This window comes from Mastacembelus armatus, chromosome 11 (genome assembly GCF_900324485.2).
Source record: "Mastacembelus armatus chromosome 11, fMasArm1.2, whole genome shotgun sequence".
NCBI lineage: Eukaryota > Metazoa > Chordata > Actinopteri > Synbranchiformes > Mastacembelidae > Mastacembelus > Mastacembelus armatus.
This window is the reverse complement of record NC_046643.1, coordinates 3,159,882-3,174,695: the sequence shown is the minus strand read 5'-3', so window position 1 is coordinate 3,174,695 and position 14,814 is coordinate 3,159,882. Positions and strand designations below refer to the sequence as shown.

Here is a 14,814-nt window from a genome sequence, read left to right as displayed (position 1 = left end):
TGATCTTCTCATCTTGCTCTTGTAAAGACAGAATAACTGTATCCAAAAATCAACTGTTCCTTCAAAAATGTTTATCTTGCAACAGTTCATAAAAACAGCTGTGAGGTTGCTGCAATGCTGCAGCTTTTGCAAGCATCCATCCATCCATCCATCTTCTTCCACTTATCATGGGCTGGGTCACGGGGGCAGCAGCAGGGATACCCAGACTTCCTTTTCGCTGGACACTTCCTCCAGCTCTTCCAGGGGCACACCAAGGCTTTCCCAGGCCAGCATTACATAGTCCCTCCAGCGTGTCCTGGGTCTTCCCCGGGGTCTCCTCCTGGTGGGACATGCGCGGAACACCTCCCAAGGGAGGTGCCCAGGAGGCATCTGGAACAGTTGCCTGAGCCACCTCAGCTGGCTCATCTCAATGTGGAGGAGCAGCAGCTCTACTCCAAGCTTCTCCCAGGTGACCAGCTTCTCATCCTATCTCTAAGGGAGCGCCCAGCCACCCTGTGAAGGAAGCTCATTTCAGCCACTTGTATCCGAGATCTTGTCCTTTCAGTCATGACCCAGAGCTCATCACCACAGGTGAAGAGTAGGAATGTAGACTGACTGGTAAACAGAGAGCTTTGCCTTTCGGCTCAGCTCCTTCTTCACCACAGCGGAACGATACATCAACCACATTGCTGCTGCCAATGCACCGATCTATCTGTCAATCTCATGTTCCATCCTTCCCTCACTTGTAAACAAGATCCCAAGATACTTAAACTCCTCCACCTGAGGCAGGGCCTCTCCCCTGATTTAGAGATGGCAAGCCACCTTTTTCCGGTTGAGAACCATGGCCTTGGACTTGGAGGTGCTGATTCTCATCCCAGGAGGATCCATAAGGGGTCGGTGCAATGTGGATTTGGCAGTAGTCGAAGGCGGAGGCCCCGACGACCCGATCCCTGGATGCTGAAACTGGCTCTAGGGACATGGAATGTCACCTCGCTGTGGGGGGAAAGAGCCTAAGCTTGTTTGGGAGGTTGAGCAATACCGATTAGAGATAGTCAGCCTCACCTACACACGCAGCCTGGGCTCTGTAACCCAATCCTTTTGCAAACAAGGATATACAAATTCTAAAACTTCAAAACTTCAAAAAGTTTTAGTGTGTTCAGTAGTTCTTGAAGTGTCTAGTAGAAAGATCACTGATTTAGCTGAAAGCAACTCCAACACAAGCTTTGGTCAGTAAAGAAAAAGTAAGTCTTCTAAATAATTGGCACAGATATGTGTGTCATCAGCAAAGTAGTGATTAGGAATGTCACAGATTGACATCCCTACACAGATTTATCAATTAGGTAATCCATATCAGTAAACTACATGTGCTTACTAAATTTTAAATAAGTATTTGAGCAGAAGTCTAGCAGCTCTTTGTACCTGTCCACAGCAGGGCTTTGACCTAAAGGCTAAAATCATTCTCACGTTGAAAACACTTACATCCTAATGTTTACAGTTAAAACGTTTACCAGGTTCAGCATCAGTGCAAATTAGTACTCATGACAATCTATCCTTTCACTTAACATATTTCACTGTAGACCCAATACAGTGTGTTGACAGTCCAACCTACAACATCGCCTTTCCATGATCCACAGTACATGGGTAAAAATGATGACTCTCACTGTTCACTGTCAGATGTCACCAAGTGCACGACCCTGCACTATATTGTTTCCATAATGTCAAAGGCTGCACTTGTATGTTTAAATATATGGACACATATATAGAAGTACATTACCTATATACTGCAAATGTATGTAAATAAACATTCTGTTTACACTCAGTTTCACCAACGACGTAACCAGGTATCTGATACCAAGGCTAGACTAGGATTATGCTACTAAAGGAAGATTACTGACAGTTTAGGCTACTTTATGAGAAGCAAAATAAGCTCATCACTGCCCAGTCATCAGGGACACAGGGGATACTTTCCACTGACACAGTGCTATGTTGTTACACTGTTGCCTCCATCTGTACTGTGTAAAAGGTAGTCTGTCCATTTGGTTGGCATTATGTCTTTCAAGTCTGCAGTTGTGGAATAGTGTACAAACTGTAGGCTCTGGTTCAGCATAATAAAGCAAAAATGTTTAATGGCTTCTGGTTGATGTACTTGGGTCATGGTGTCAGAAGCTACCTAAATTACATGTTTCAGAAAGCAAGAGTCATGTACAACAGAAGAACAAACAACAGACTGAAATAAAAGGTTAACTTGGCTACAGCTTTTACTTTAAAATCTGTGTGCCAAGACCCTGCCTGTCTCTTATATTGGAAAAACAGTAATTCTGGTTACCACACTTTTATTTCTGTGTTTATATGCTTTCCTGAGAACTGCAGCACAGTTTGCTCTCCTCAGTGAACTTTAAATTTGTATGCTGCACAGTAACCTCTGTGATCAGCAGCAATGTTTTCCAATCCACAGGGGATCTTCTTAGAGAAATGTCAAAGAACTTTCTCTTTTCAAGCAAAATAAAACACATATTAGTTCCAGGCTGTTATGCTGAAATGCCAATTAAAAATGGTCAACCTTGGAGTAAGTTTACAGCACACTGCTGAACTTTCAAATAAGACCCATGTCACAGCTACACTTCAAATTTTTGCATGACTGCTTTTCAGTATCCATCCGTCCATTATCTATACCTGCTTATTCCTAACCAGGGTCACAGAGATCTGCTGGAGCCTATCCCAGCTCTCTCTGGGTGAAAGGCAGGGGTACACCCTGGACAGGTCACCAGTCCATCACAGGGCCACATAGAGACAAAGAACCTCACACACTCACACTCACTCCTATGGGCAATTTAGAGTCACCAATCAACCTGACATACATGTTTTTGGACTGTGGGAGGAAACCAGAGTACCTGGGGAAAACCCACACAAGCACAGGGAGAACATGCAAACTCCACAAAGAATTTCAAACCAGGAACCTTCTTGCTACAAAATTAAATAAAGAAAAAAAGTATTTTATAATAAAAATAAGGAAACACAAATTAATATTAAGAATAACTAAGCATAATGAAAAAAGATTTCATAATAATAAAGTAAATTTGAATAATTTAAACAGCTCATACACACAATCTGTGTGTTATTTCCCTTATAATACTGCTTGCATTATATTTCATCTGAAGCAAAACTGTAACCAAATACCACATATATCTGATCCATCTGCAATCAATACATTTGAGATTTGATGTATTCAGTACATACTGTATTATGCTTTGTCATAGCCTTTTAAAACCACTTGGATCTGAGACTAGAGCCAATCACACCACACGCAAACAAACGCCTGTTCAAAGCCTCAAGCATTTCTAACACGTTCCCAGAAACCAATAAATCTTTGCTTGAGTTCCAGTTGTGTCTGTCTTAAAGCAAAACAGATTTTTTTTTTTTTTTGGCTTTTTAATTTTACTTTTCATTGTCATTTTCAAAGCCAAAGTAAATTTCCGTGATGGGTTTAGTTTACACAAATCTACAATACACTTAGGACTAATTGCACATTAAGGTACAAAATAAAATCTACTTTAGTCTCAAACCCAAATTAGTAGGACAGCTATAGCAGAAGGACTAAGGCCTTTTGCTTTTTTCTTAGCCTTTTCCTCAAAATCAGGCTGAATCATCTGATTACTTAGTTGTCTGTAAATCTAATCCATCTAATGTGTTTTCTCTGAAGACTCTTGAGATTTCTTCTTTGAAAACCATTAAAATCTGAGTCCTCATGTGTCATCCTTTTGAGGAGTTGCAGGAACAACATTAAATGCATACTTCCTCTGCACATTCGTAAATTATAATGCAGAATCTATTTGACAAATAAAAATTAAGCCTGAAAAACACCCAGTCAAATCTAGTCAATAAATCTGCAGGATTCTTCTTTCTTTGCTCTTTAAATGATTGTAACAAGAGGAGACAACAGCAGAATTGCACACACACTCATGTTCAAGGGGATAGACATATGAATAATAGGGAACAAGAAAAAAGAAGTGGCAGAGGAAGAGTAAGCAACAATGACAGGAATGAATCAAGCACACCTCATGGCAAAAAAAAGAATAAAGACAGATTTGCCAACCTGTGTTCTGCATACCCATGGCAAGTGTACATAACATAAAAAAAAAAAAAAAGAGTAAAGACATTAATTGAAACAGTGTGTGCAGTATCCTGGGCTCAGTCTGACAGCATCCTTTCTGCATAGCTATCATGTTTTACTTCCTGTCGACATGTCTGGCTCTGGGATATGCAGAAAGGAAGATGAGGTAGATAAAGAATTGTGACTGAAAACAACACAGCTACCCCAATGGGCTCCACAAAGAGGGAGCCTTTTCATTTAATCTCAGAGTCTGTCATGAAAAAACAGAATTGTAACAGAAATCAGTGCAACAGTAACTTAACCCATTAACCTCCATCAAATTCTACCCAATTCACACAGACTGCTAAACAAGTATTTTGTTAAATGCCATCTCCACTTTCAACTTTCAACCCAATTTGATCACCCAGTAATCAACTATTACCACATACAGAAGACACTAACATAGGCATCCATTCTGAGTTATTTGTGGACATCTGATGAATGTACATGTCCTGTATTTAGCTCTGGTTTGGTCTCAAACAACATTTCCGAAAAAAAAAACAACAAAAAAACATATCTCTGCTAAATAGCCTACTGTGATTACCAGTTATTGCTAATTTGGTCTGTCTGTTATTTGGTGCTTAAAATAAGTTTGTTTTTCTGAATGGGCAGAATGTACTAAATGTTGTGGGCCATAAAACTAAAATTATGAGCTGAAAGAGGATAAAACATCCCCCTCTCCAACAAGCGGAGCTTGAATCAAAATTATATTGTTACAATTTTAGTGTGGTTCTTAAAAACACTCCTTGCATGTGCAAAAAAGATTATTGGTCTGATTACACAATATCCGTTGGCCTGAATACCAACCACTACAGCTGGGAAACACCAAGAACAATTCAACATCTGGATAACACCTTTCTTGTTGGTTATTCTTTTGTGGGAATGGGTTTTACAGGCATGGAGAGAAAGTCAGGGTTGGGGGCACTATAGATGGACTGAAATACAGACAGACTGTAGAAGGAACATTGCTACAGAGTGCACACCGCCTTAGACAGGAAGAGAATGACTGGCCAAGGCACAGAACCAAGGCAAAGCTGGAGCAGCTTCAAGCCTGAGTGTCCTTGAATGACCCAGCCAAAGTTTGAACTTCAGCTCCACTAAAACAAACCACATACAGACCCAAAATTCACAGTAACCCAATGATTCTCTTTGAGGCTGACAAAAGTTTAGATGATCTGCAAGTAGGAATCTGCTCAGATCTAAGCTTCCAGACTTGACGCTTGAGGCTTATAAAAACAAAGACTGTATTATATGTGAGAAAGTAGCACTATGAGCTACAGTAAATAGGAACTTCCACAGATACATGTATTCCGGTGGTCAAGTGGTTGAGTTGAATGGTGTGTGCTATCACATCATCCTTGTTTTGATTCCAGCTAGTGAGCTCTGTTTCAAAACAATATTAACTGTAACTAAGAAGAGAGACTAAATATGTTTCTTGACCCCAAAAAACACAGTCTGTGCAAATGTTTTTCAGCCCTGAGTAGCTCCTGCAGGTTTTCACTTCAGCCTTGTAGGGAAGCCTCTGTTACCGATGAGTTGAAAACCTGGAACCCCCCCCCCGCCTCTCTAGCTACCTGAGCAGAAGTCCAGAGCCAGACTATGTAACTCCTACTAAAATAAGTTTTGTCATTTTTTGCTTGTGTACGATGTCTTCAAAGAAGCTACAGCATATTAATTGATTATAGAAACAAACCATGGCTCTGACCGATTGAATTATATTAGCAACTGAATACCAAATTTAGATATTTTTGTACTACAGAGTAGCCTACTTAGTTTGAAATTTAAAACCCAAGATGTGCAATTTCAAAAACTTTATTTAACTGTTCAAGATTGTTTCATTTCAGTAAGCTCACTTCAGATCTAAACATTTGACTGAAGTCCAAAACGCAAAACTGGTTGGTCAGATATGCTTGGTCATACTGAGATGCTTAGAATTCAAGCTAGAAACTTCAGATCCGAACATCTGGGACACCAAGAGAAAACAACTGAAACTAAATGAACTTGATCTGGCCTCTGGCAAGTATGGCTTTATTAAGGAGACCTGGTTATCGCATTCAAAAATGGTTCCGTGTTCATTCAGAAAAGTTGCTCACATCCTCCAAAAAGCATCTTTCTGATGCTGAGCTGCCTAAGACTTCCAATAGCTGAGTAAACTGACTTCCTTCATGCTGGCTTACCACACACAATATTAGAGTGATGCTCAGAAAAATATAGTGCATGGACCAACAACTTTTTGCATTCCTTGCTAAGTCAGAGGAAAGATCTGCACTTATGAACTGAGGAGTTGTAGGTGTAGTTTTTCCCATTTTGTACAGAGGCTAGCTGATTCCCCAGCTTAAGGCATTTACACTAAACTTGGCTAAATGGCTCCCAGCTTCAGCTCTGTAATTCTGAATTAGATACACAAGCATGGTTTAGCTCTTCCATAATACTCCTTTAATAATGAAAATTATCCGATAAACAAATAGCAATATTAGTATCATCCTGAAAATTCCAGTGTTACACCAAGAATCCAAGGTAAAATAGACAAAAACACTTTGACTGTGAGTCTCTGGTTATCCTTGTATCTTAATATATAAGATTGAATCTCCAAAAACAATGGACCCTACACCTGCCATAGTACAACTCAATGACACATTTTCATTAGACTCCCCTTTCCTGGTAACCACCCCAGACTTTCAAACTCCACACTCTGAATTTGTAACGCAGATTTTCTCCAAATCCAAGCTAAACTTCTCAGACTTCAGAAAGCTTCTCCCAGAGTAATGCTCCTATGCTACCCCAGAGTATTCAAAGCAGGAGGGCAAACCTTCTATATTTAATAATTAGTTATTTCATAAAATCCTATTTTAATTTCCTAGTTCTTTCTTTAATTTTGAACACATTAGGGCACCATAATCTAGTAACCTGATCTTGATGAGTAAAACTGATGGAGCTCCCCTTTAAGTTGCCTTATTGTTCAAACGTTGCTTTCCTGTTTACCTGTAGGTCTTCCTGTTCACTTCCATATGAGAGCTGTTTGCCTTATTCAGAGCACCAGTGAACTGCCTTTAAACGCGACCTGCTGTGTCCCATTGTGAGTGTTTCGATCCGCTTACCTGCACTTTGTTATTGGAAACCTCACTGATGAGATTTGATTTAACCCAACACTTGCAAAATGCATGAGAAGTTGATTGCAGCCATTCAAAGGCTTTATCTGAATGCTTGCAGGAGTAGATTTCCCGACCAGCATCTCTTTCCTTAGAAGACCCACTGACAAGAGGAGAAAAGCTAATTTGTAACTATTTCTGAATACTGCAAGGTGCAAGATAAATTATTGTGACTACTATTGCTTGTGCATGATTTCTTTTGGGGGGATTTGTGGGGTGAATTATGCATGATTGCAATTATGCAACCATGAATTTCATTGTCCTGTAATAATCCATGTCATAACCAAATACTTCCAGATGTAGTAGAGAAGTGGATAGGGTTCACTGAGGAGCCACAGTGAGGTCATGAAAACTGTGGGAGATATACAGTACATGGAGCAAAGGAAATGATGTGAGCAGCAGAAAAAACAAACATGGGAAAACCTTTATATGGAGCCACTACTGAACAAACAACTTAGTTAAAGCAGCTATTGATATTTTAATAATAATTTATAAATGACAATACAAAGACTGGTAGCTTAACTTATACCAGCACTATCCTTTTCAGCTGCCTAGCTTAAAGAGCCACTTAACACACCCCCTTCACAAATGCAAAAATTCAATTCAATTCAATTCAATTCAATTTTATTTGTATAGCGCCAAATCACAATACAAATCATCTCAAGGCACTTTACAAAAACTAAAACTAAAAACCCAACAATTCCCTTATGAGCAAGCACTTGGCGACAGTGGAGAGGAAAAAACTCCCACAGACACAGACACGGACACGGACACAGACACAGACACAGACACAGACACGGACACAGACACAGACACGGACACAGACACAGACACAGACACAGACACAGACACAGACACAGACACAGACACAGACACATCTCTGTCACATTGTTTCCCCTATGCTTCTTTCTAAGTGACATGTTTTAGCTGCTTTCTGACATATCCTGTCTGTATAGGCAGCAGTCAAACTGTATAATACAAACATTCAACAAATTGTTTTGGAACACATATATATTTTAAGAAAAAGTAAGATTACTTATGTAATTAACAATATCCAGCGCCAGGATGTAAAAAGTAACTCTGCATTTGTTTAGAAAAGTCGATCTAGTGTCACATTACTCAGAACTAGTGTATCTCATTACTCATAACTTTTGACTACACCAGCCAGTGCAGCAAATGTGAATCACCAATGTATTTTGCACTGTTGAAACAGTAAGGTTAGGTCATAAAATGTGTCATAGACATAGTCCTAATGTGGTCGTGATGACGTGTGGTCTGCCAAAACTAATGATGTATTTATAATAATTTCAGTAATTTTAAAACTGAATTCAATTGTGGACTCTCGGCTCCAGTGGGTGTGTAAGTATTGTCAACCATCTGCTTGTCTAACAAGTCCATTTTTGTTCCATAATGCCTTTTAAGCTACATGTATATTACATTCACAGACTGTATTGTAATATGGAATGTAAAGTGGATATTCCTGTATTCCTCCTGCATAAAAACAGCCAAACTACAATCCTGGCAGGCATTCAATGTCTGTTGTTCGGTGAGCACAATGTAAAAGCCCAGCATTGTGCATGATTAGTCTTACGCAGAAAAATGTATTCCTAGTGGTTTTAGCTTCAGTATGGACGAAACATACATAAACTGACAATGCTTCAGGCTATGCTGAGACAACTGACAAAATGTGGATAGTGGTTGCAAAGTGTTAGTTGGTAGTTTATTAGTTACACCTAGCTAAAACCCGTGCAAACAAAAATAACCGTCCCGCAACAAGACATCTTTCATGAAGGTGATAATGTTCAGTTTGTGTTCAAACACAGTACCACTCAATAACAACACTATTACAGAACTGAATCTAGGGCTCTTTGAAACAGTCTGAACGAAACCTGAACATTATCAACTCCACGAAGAAAGATTTACTGCAGGAATTTTATATTAGACAAATTTAGTTTTAGCTTGATACTTGATAAACTGACAACTGAGTGTGAATCATAATGACTTACTGCATTTCTGAGATCCAACTAAAGTTTTGCAGAAGCATATGTAACACATGGCTGATGAGACACTATCTGAACTTTATGTATTCCAGCGGATAACTGACTGTAGCCTTAGGGCAGAGGAATACACAGAGATATATTCATTTTTCACTTGATGAAAAAAGATGAAAATAACTGAACTCTTTTGACAAACCCTACATACTCTGTCAAACTACAACCTGCACCAAATGAAATGATCCTAGTAACACACCTTGCATTTCTTTGTCTTTATCTACTCCTTTTGTACTTCTCCTACTATGTTAATACATCTACCAAAAAAAAAAAAGTCTATTAAAATGGAAAGCTGTATTAGATTTGATTACACAATCAATATGACATTTGAAATCTTACACCGAATGAACACAGAACAGTCTTGCTCCATTATTGTAAGTCATTGTAAGCCACACATTGTAAGAATTTTATGTCAGTTCACATATTTGTGGGACTCCATAAGAAAATAATGTGACCGGTCGATGCTCTGCATAATACATTTGCACACTGCACACTTGCCATATGTGGCCTACATTGAAATTACAGTAGAGGAGTGTAGATACAGCATTTATGTACAATCATAGTTGGTGGTTTTCTATAATATTTTGTAGAGTAGCTGTGGAGATATGTATGTCACAGTGGAGCTGTCATGGAAGCAAATCTCAAACATGGTGAACCTGATGAGTCTGTGGTGCCTTTAATATATATTGACCTCTTGTAGAGCTGACAACAGATGTGTAATCGAGTAATAAATTAAAATGAGATGCCGCTCTGTGTTATCACTTTGTGAAAGATTAGCAACTTCTTCAAATCTGCTACCTGTGTATTTAAGGAACATAGATTTTTGGCTAATTATTACTGAATCAAAACTTTGATTTTGTTAAGGAACGGAAAAGCAAAAATAACTGTGCTAAATTAAATCACCAACTCAATGAAGTCAATTTAATCAAATAATGTACGTGCAATCATTTACCAAAATACTGTGGAAATATTTCACAAGTTAATTTGCACAATACCCATAGACCTAAAATGTCTTGATCAATACATACTGAGCAGATGCATGATGCCAATGCTCTAGCAGTTGAGACTTGTGTAAAATTGACATCTAATCAAAGAGGTGGGACATCCATCTGGCCTAACAAGTTTCAACAAACACATCAAATAGATAATTATACTGAACAATCAATGCTAATGCTTTGTGGCTATTTGCATTATATAACAAAAATTATTTTAAAAACCTGCTGTGATAGCTGACTGCCATATGACTGCAAACATGTGCATGCTTTGTGTATTGATGCTGTCTACACAAACTCCCATAAAACAGAGGCAAACAGAATGAACAACCTTACATACCCTCAGCTGAAAACTACTCAGTGGCTCCCCCTTTGCAAAACATATTTATATAACTTGCAGTGCATACTGTTGCTCCAGGTTTGAAAACAAACTGCAACTATATATTAACATTATTTTGTGTATGTACACATATTTTTATTAACAAAGATAAACTATCAAAAAATATTTTTAAAAGTCTTGCAAAAATATACATGTTCACATTATTAAACATGCTGAACCCCTGAACCTCACATCTTAACATATTACAAAATAAAGTACCGCTTCGTGGATAAATTGTAGTCCGAATTGTTAAAAAAGCCTACATGATCCTTACATCCTTACACAGGTGACCCACGCTTGTATTTTCTGACAGCCTTTGAATGCATCATTTTATGCTAAGCATGGATGACCGTAACCTATCGCTGATCATACTGCAAACTACGGCAAAGCGAAAGGGACAGTTCATAATAATCTATAAACATGCACAGCCAACTTCAGTCTCAAACAAGTCTTTCCCCAGGCTAATGGCGCATTATTTCTGAAATGAGACAGCAGTAAAACAAGTCTGATTTCTGTTTGTTCAGAGGCAGAACTGTAATGTTCAGAAGTCCAACCTTTAAGGTGTCTAATGCGCTGTGAAGGAGGCTGCTTATTTTGCATGCCAGATGTTGATCGAGCGCTTTGGAGAAGTTGCCAAAGCGAAAGCAAAGGTTACATCATAAACAGTAGGGTTAAATATATTTGTGACACATATTTAAAGACCACAGCCGTAAAGGCGAACCAGATCCTACCAGATAAGTATCATCATAGACTGGTGGACCGACCTGGACCACGAAGGAAACGATAAATTAGGCCGACAAACCAACTCCCTCAAGTCTTCCTTAAAGCTAACCCGTGTACGTGCTACTCTTGTACTAACAGAACCCCGGCTCAAACATAAGTCATTTTAAATTGGTCCATTGTTTTGTAAAAATCAGCAACACATAACAACAACTTGTAAGGAAGTTATGAAGTGATACGAGTCAGGGTTTGGTTCGGCGTGAATGAAACATACCAAAAAAGTAATAAACTTGAAACTTTCTTGCTAAATCCTCCTTAGACTCCGCTAACCCATTCCGACAAAATACACACTGTGGCGGTCAGAGACCGGTGTCAAGCAATTGTAAAGTTCAAACATTACAACAATGAAGTACCGCTTGGTGGATAAATTATGCTACGAATTGTTAAAAAGCCTTAGATCATTTTGGAAATGCCTAAGTCATGTTCACCCCAGTGTGCACCGTCTGCCGTATAGAAAGGCGGTATTAAATTGCATACATTTTCAATGTAGTTCGGAAAACACTGTTTCCTCCACAAGAGGTAAAAACACATTGGTGGTTGTACCGAGGCGTGAACATTAATATGCACACTTAGCTTCGGAAGAAAAATGCATGGCTACCTAGCTGCTATTCTGTCAAGCACCCGGTTTTTGTAGAGGCTGTCATTGGCTGCACTGTTGTCAGAAATATCAGAAAAAGAAAGAAAAAAAGAAACATACCGCATATGCAAGTCGAAGCTCCTATGCAAATATTATTTGGAGTCCCGGTGTTTGCGCATTCCTCCTCAACCGGAATCAGTGTTGATCTCCGTCGGCTAAACTGAACGGGACCCAGCGCCAGTGTTTAACCTGAAATGACCCGAGCTGGTGCAAATCAGGCGAGGGCGCTGCGTGTGTCTGCCTGTGTACTGTATCTGCTTGTAGTGTGGGCTAACAGTGTATGCGGCTACAAGACTCTATGCCCTGGACGCAAAAAAGAAAAAGAAAAACTTCAACATGGAGCCGAAAACAAACACTGAAACGCAGACACACTAACAAAAATGACAGTTGCAGCGCTCTGACTGATCGCTACGGGGACTCAGAGAGCCGAGTCAAAGGCAGGAACCGAACAAAATAAGCCTCGCCCTTATTGCAAACTCAAACTCAAGTTTTTTTTTTTTGTTTTTTTTTTTGATGGCGGTTGGCTGTTTTACAGTAGGCCTGGTACAAGCCCTCAGGGCAGGAAACTCCTCCAACTTGTGTGTCCATGTGTATGTGTGTGTGTAAGAAAACCAATGAGGATATTATTTATTATTGTTGTTGTTGTTGTTGTTGTTGTTGTATTTTTTTTAACTAAAGTGTATTTCGATCATTGAACTCTTACATGTTGTTTTTGACATTTTGCAATGAAAACAGGCAATTATGTTGATTCAGTAACTTCATAATTTAAGTATCGGCCTGATTAACCTGGTGCTTCTTTCCTTCTGCAGGTTTTTGCTGCAATTTGGCTCTAAACTCAGTTTGCAGGTAAATTATTAGTGGAGGGTTTCAAAGTCTTTTGGCAGCGATTTGTGAATGTCCCCATCATGCATAGAGTACCTTGATCAGTGCCATACTAATCGCTTAGTGCTGATCTGTTCTCTTACCTTATGTCACCTTTGCTGTTTTGTACTGTATGTTTAACTTGGGCATTCTCCAAGTGTGTAAAGGAACAGTAGTTTGGCTGCTTTTATGCAGGAGTGGATGTTTGTCCCTTAAACGCCAAATTCTGTTGAATAGTAGCATGTTAGAGATGCCTACTGTAGATTGTGGACCACTGCCAATCATTTGAGCTCCAACAGAAGCATGTGTATGAACAGGAATAACAGCAAATAAGAGAACAAGTAAGAGTGCACACAAATACTGTAGCATGCCATTTCTTCTTGTTCAAATCACATCATGAGATATCTGTTCTCTCTGTATTGTCTCTTCTACCTTGTATCCCTCCCTGTCAGTGCAAATCCCAGTCTCAGAGGAAGCCTTTGCTCTTTGATTCTTTAGAGCTAACACCAAACCCTGATTTTACAGTTGATGTTTTTTAGTAGCAGATACTGTCACACTGAATCACTGCCACACTGGTAAATATCTAAACATAATCTCACAAAAACAACAATAGGGTGAATTCAAGGTATATCAAAAACTTCTGTTTTCAACTAAACAGCATATAAACATTGTTTATATTAAGGTGGGGTTTGGTTTTACGGGCTAATACAGCGACTTATCAGAAAACTAAAGGTAAACCACTTACAAACACACATTGATACAGTGTTCTGAGTGTGAAGGAGAGCAGAAACACAGCAGGAAGATTGTGCTGTGGCATCCCAAACCATAAGTGCACACAGGAAGCCACATGAATTGCTGATGTATGCAGACAGATAAAAAAGACAGAACCTACTTAAGAACAGTGTTACTGAGATAATGATCATAGAATTTAAAGATCACATGACTGGATAAAAGTTCATATTGCATTCTCATGTTCTTCACATGCATGTCCACAGTTTTTTTACAACTCAATTTGTTATCCAGTTATTGTTAAATATGTTTACACACTCTGTCTGTTAGTCCATAACTTATCAAATCTTCTACAGATAATTACTGCCCCACTCACTGTGGGAAGCCTTCAACTTCTCAATTAGTGCCAGTGGGGCCAACTTATTACCTGACCAGTGAAACGTCTCAAAATCTACAAGATGATCTGGGATAAATTTTGAATATACAGTCAAGGGCCTAATGACTTTGGGGCCAATTTTTGAAATGCAGCTATTCCTGGTCTTTGTGATCCTTCAGTTTTTTGTGTTGTTACCAGTTTTGAATGAGATGTGTTACCCTTTTTGAATGAGATGTGTGCTGCATTTGACACTATCGACCACAGCATCTTCAAGGAACAGCGTTAAAATGGATCCAATCCTATTTATTGGGCAGATTCCAATTTGTTCATGTTCATGATGAACCTTCCACACGCACAAAAGTTACTTATGGAGATCCACAAGGTTCTGTGCTAGGACCGTTTCTGTTCATCTTATACATGCTTCCTTTAGGAAATGTTATTAAGAAGCACTGTATTAATTACCACTGCTATGTTGCTGACATATTTACATGTTTACTCATCTATGAAACCTGATGACACAAACCAGTTAGCCAGATTTCAGGCATGCCTAAAGGACATAAAGGCCTGAATGACCAGTAAACTTCCACTTTTAAAAGTTATTGTATTTGGGCCTAAAAAACTCAGAAATAGCTAATCTAACAATATAGCTCTAGATGGCATAACCATGGCTTCCAGCACTACTGTGAAAAACCTTGGGGTTACATTTGACCAAGATATGTAAAAAGCCTTCA

The 14,814-nt window shown here is 39.0% G+C and overlaps 1 protein-coding gene across 8 annotated transcripts in view; it reads right to left on the bottom strand.

The window, feature by feature from the left end:
- Positions 1-12,560, bottom strand: part of thrb (thyroid hormone receptor beta) — an 83,712-nt gene extending 71,152 nt beyond the window's left edge. For all 8 annotated transcript variants that reach the window (XM_026299699.1, XM_026299702.1, XM_026299698.1 and 5 more), the window contains exon 1: positions 12,178-12,560. The gene's annotated coding sequence lies outside the window, so the exon portion shown is untranslated. The remainder of the gene's footprint in view (positions 1-12,177) is intronic.
- Between the last annotated feature and the right edge of the window lie 2,254 nt (positions 12,561-14,814).